The sequence below is a fragment of the Trichosurus vulpecula genome, chromosome 9 (genome assembly GCF_011100635.1).
Source record: "Trichosurus vulpecula isolate mTriVul1 chromosome 9, mTriVul1.pri, whole genome shotgun sequence".
Taxonomy (NCBI): domain Eukaryota; kingdom Metazoa; phylum Chordata; class Mammalia; order Diprotodontia; family Phalangeridae; genus Trichosurus; species Trichosurus vulpecula.
The window spans coordinates 127,092,019-127,096,853 of NC_050581.1; positions in this window are offsets into that span (position 1 = coordinate 127,092,019).

The window sequence follows — 4,835 nt, forward strand, 5'->3', positions numbered from 1 at the left end:
ATGTGTGTATATATACATATATGTATGTGTGTATATATACATATATGTATGTGTGTATATATGTATGTGTATATATATATATGTGTGTGTGTGTGTGTGTGTGTGTATATCCTTCCCTGACAGAATGTAAGCTCCTTAAGAGAAACCATTTTTTCATTAGTTTTTTATCACCAATGCTGAAAATAGCACCAAGCACATAGTATTCATTAATAAATGACTCGATTGATTGATGATTAGAATTTTAAGGTTCGCAAAGTACATTCTTACTCTATAGTTTTAGTATATGTGTTTTTGCTTTTGTTTTTTGCTGGGCAATTGAAAAAAGTCCGTGCAGATGAAATAAAGAGATAGAAGCTGAATAATACACAATAATTTGGTTCATAGTTAGGCTTATTCATAACTGGTTAAATAACCAGAATAAAATAATTGAGCTTATATCTACCTAGAGAGAAGTTTCTAGTGGAATGATGTCAGAGAGCTGTATTTAATCTTTTATGCTCTACAGTTTTATCTGCATGATTATTCAATTTCAAAATGACATAGAACTTATGGGGATGTAAAAGGTGGATGCAAAAATCCGCACCCATTTCAGCAGGCTACAATGATAGATTCTGTGAGGGAGTCAGGAGGAGGAACTTACAATTTCTTGTAATTGAGGTTTTAATATTTTTAATTGATTGACTGAATAAGAAATGAGGGTGACTTTTACCCTTGTAGAATATCATGTGTAGTTCTTCATTGTTACAATTTTAGAGAAGCCATTGACAACCTGGAGCATACCCGAGTATGAAAAACGGAAAAGCAAGTAACTTGAAAACAAGCCACTTGAGAAATATTAAGAGATCTGGGACAGTTTAACCTACAGAAGACTTAGATTGAGGATATTTTAATTGTCTTTGAGCATTGAAGATTCAAAGTGTAGTAAAGGGGTTATATATACACCAGAGGGAATAAGAAAAAGAAATGGGAAGAACTTTTAGAAAGATGGAGTCCCATTCTCTTTAAGAAAATAACTTCTTAGGAATTAGAACTGTCCGGAAGTGATGCTTGTCACTTAAGAGAATGGTCAAAACACAAATGAATGTCATAGAATATTCTGTTCTGTAATAAACAACCAATGTGAATAATATAGACATACCCAGAAACACATATGTGAATTGAGGCAAAGTGAAATAATCATAACCAGAATACATGCACACATACATATATATTATACACATACATATATATGGACATGTTTGTGAGCCTTAATTTGTGTGGTGCAGAAGGGTTGTTTGTTCACTATAATTTCACAATACTTTTCATTGTTTTACTGTTGTTCACTCCTTTTACCTTGTATTACTTTCTTCATTCTGCTTAAATATTTCTGCCTCAGATCATGTATGTCTTTCCATGTCTTCTTGTATTCATCATATTTGTCATTTTCTTACCACACAGTAATACTTCACTATATTCATGCACCATGATTTATTTAACCATTCCCTGATAAATGAGTAGGTTTTCTCCCCAATTTTTGGCTACTATTAACAGTGTTCCCATATTTTTTTCTCTATATGAGACTTTTCTTATTGTTAGTGAACAATTTAGATATGTGTTTAGCAATCAATCTCTAGGTCAAAGAGTAAGAACATTTTAGTCACTGTCTTCTTAATTTCAAATTTCTTTCTATAAGGACAGGACCAATTCAAAGCTCTACCCACAGTGTGTTAGTCATAAGTATGGGGAGTTGCTATTAAGGAAATTCCTTCTATCAATGAAAACTCCAACTCTACAATTTAAAGTTGAGAGTTGCCTAGTGTCACATAATCAATATGTATGACTTCAACCCAGGCCTTCTTGATGCTAAGACCAGTATTCTATTAATCATGCTATGCTTCCTCTCTAAGGATCTGTCATACACTAAAGAAGAGGGAAGACTGAGCCTGATGTCAGTGTCACCTACTCATAGAAGCAGTTTGGATAGCAAGAGGTCTGGTATCTAAATCTCTGATTTTTAGTGGAGTCTTGAAACTCTGTAAAGCTCAAACGTTGGGTTGGGTCCAGGCTAATTGTAACCCATGTAAACTCCAAGGGACCTTTACCCCAGTTCCTGCTTCCACTGATAAGTTGGGTCACAGAGCTTGGCTAGCTACATTCCTCAAAGTTCTAAGAATAGCCACGAGACATCAGGAGTGATACTTCAATGACCTTAGCTCTAGTCATGACCAGTGTTCTTCCCCCAAGATTATCAGTTGAGAATAATTTTAGTTTAGTCAGTCTTAGTTAGCTTCTAGAAAGGGGTAAATACTAAAATGGTACAATAAAAGCAGTTGGTACAAAAATAATTCCCCTCTGCCCCAAAAAATATCTATGACTCATTCCATTACCAGTACATTCCAATGAGGGAAAAAAAATGCTCTCTTACCTAAGCTTAGGAAGCAAATGTGGCAACTTCAGATTCAAAGTCCTTCACTAGCAAAGGGGAGGAGAGGAGAAAGGGAAACTGGGCAAGTCTTCACCTCCTCTTCTAGATGGTTCTTTCTCAGGTGGTTAAGGTAGACCTCCATACTCACCTCAGTTTCTGGAATTGCCTACCCACCCCAACTCCCTTGACAATTTATAAACAGTCTTAGACATGGTGGTTTCCTTAGCCAATCAGCATTCTTGCGTAATGTGTTTGGGTTGTTTTTTTTGTTTGTTTTTGGAGCAAAAGAGGCTAAAGGTAATTAGGGAATCAATGCAGGAAGTCTCTGAAACCAGGGTCAGGGTACTACAAGGTCAAGGATGCTCAGTGTCTTGAGTTGGGGCTCAAAGATGAAGGGGCTTTAGCATTGGATAGGAATTAGCATTGGAAAGAATTACCTTTGATCTCTGGGTAACGTCCTTTGGATGATTTCAGAGGAAAAAAAATAGTGTTGCCCTGGAAAGCTGGGATGTTTTAGCATGGTCTAAGAGTCGGGGCTTGATCTTTCACAGGGTAGTCAAATAAAACTGTTTCTCCTAAGGAGCTGCCATCTCTTCTGTAGATGTCAAGACCCTTATTTTGAAGGTGACTCATACACCCTGCATGCTTTGCCTGTGCACAAAGCATGAATGTAATTAAAAGGAACGCTATTTTTGAATCACTGGTATGGTCATGTATTGTTTTCATAAAAATGTATTATGCATGTAATTTATTGTGAATTGGGCATTGCTCATTGAGGATGTTTATGTTTACATTTTGATAATGTCAAACAAATGGGGTCATTAGGAGAAAATTAACTTGTGTATGTTAGGCAATATCTTCCATTCCTTATTATCTCTTACTTGCCAAAGTATTTCAAAGTATAATTAAAATAGCATGAGCATTGTGGTGTCTCTGAAAATCTTTACATAAGCCTATGTATTAGAGAGAAAGGATGCAGGAATCTTTTTAAAGATCAATAGGAAGGACCCAGGAATCATCCTGGCTGCTTCCTTGCTCAGCTGTTAATCATTTCCTGGAGTGAATCAAGTTTAAAGGCACTTTATAATCAGCATCAGTATTTTCTTGTTTTATATTTATTGGCTGAAGGTGTAACATACCCAGCCTAGTCACATATAAAAATGTGTTTAGTAGTTCACAGGCTGACTCTCAGAAATCTTCCAGACAAAGCTAAGTAAAATAAAAAGAAATAATTTTTTTTTAAATCTGAGGATAACACAGTTTGATCTCTAAGAAATCTTAAAGTTTATCAAGTCTAGCCTCCTTATTTTATAGGTGAAGAGACTGAGGCCTTATGAGTTGAAATGACTTGAAGAACATAGAATTAGTTTCTAGAAGAGCTGGGGCTGGAATCTAGGTAGGTCTCTTGTTCCACTGAATTCGAGTCTAGAATGCTTTCCACTACAGAGATACATTTAATATTTAGGAGACCAATTATCCTGAATTGAATATACAGATATACCTATATATACATATATCTATGTGAAATATTCATTGTATGTGTATATATTTATGTAGATACAAAAGTAAGCAATGAAGCATGGCTCATTAACATACCTGATAAACCCCTTCCTGTGTTGAAGAGAACATATTGCTAAACCCTATGTTCCCATGAGCTGAAACTCCATGAGATCATAGTCAGAGAAATAAAGCAGTTGGTTCAGGTTTTAGAAGAAGTCTACTGCAATAACTATTGTGTTGAAAGGAAACAGGCCATAAATACAAAATATAACTGCAATCACTGAGAAGTATCAGTACATAATGTAAAGGGAGTTTTAACTCAAATTAGATTTCTATCATGAACACATTAAAAGATGAACATTTAAGGATGGCCCAGCACATTTTAATCATTCAAATACTAACCAAAGATCGTCTTGATTAAACTCAAAAATAGTAGCATTAATTTGGTGTAAGATCTCTAAACTTTTGTGATTCTAATTAAATTATGGCTGTACTGATAAAATAGATGCATGCAACTAGATAAAAGGATTAGCTTTCCCACTATGCTGTAGATCCATGGGTCAAAAGGAGAGCTCTTTTTATTAACTTTCCTAGGCCTCAATTTTCCTCATCTATCAAGTGAGAGCATTAGGTCATATAACCTCTATGGTCCCTTTTAACTCTCTATTTATGATCCTGGGATCATATGACTTGCTTTCCCATGATGCTCTGAATGAAGGAGCAATAAAGGAGAACATAAGTTTCCAGAAAGAAGGACGGAAGGAAGCCTGAAAATGGTTAAAAGGGGGTTTCTGTGAGTGATGGTGTCAACTCTGAATGCAGAATCAGCTAGGAAACAAGCAGGCTACTGGTTAAACAGTGACAAGCTGCTTACAAAACAAACCCAAACAAAGCATAAGAGCTACAAGAAACCTTAACTGAGTGCAAATGC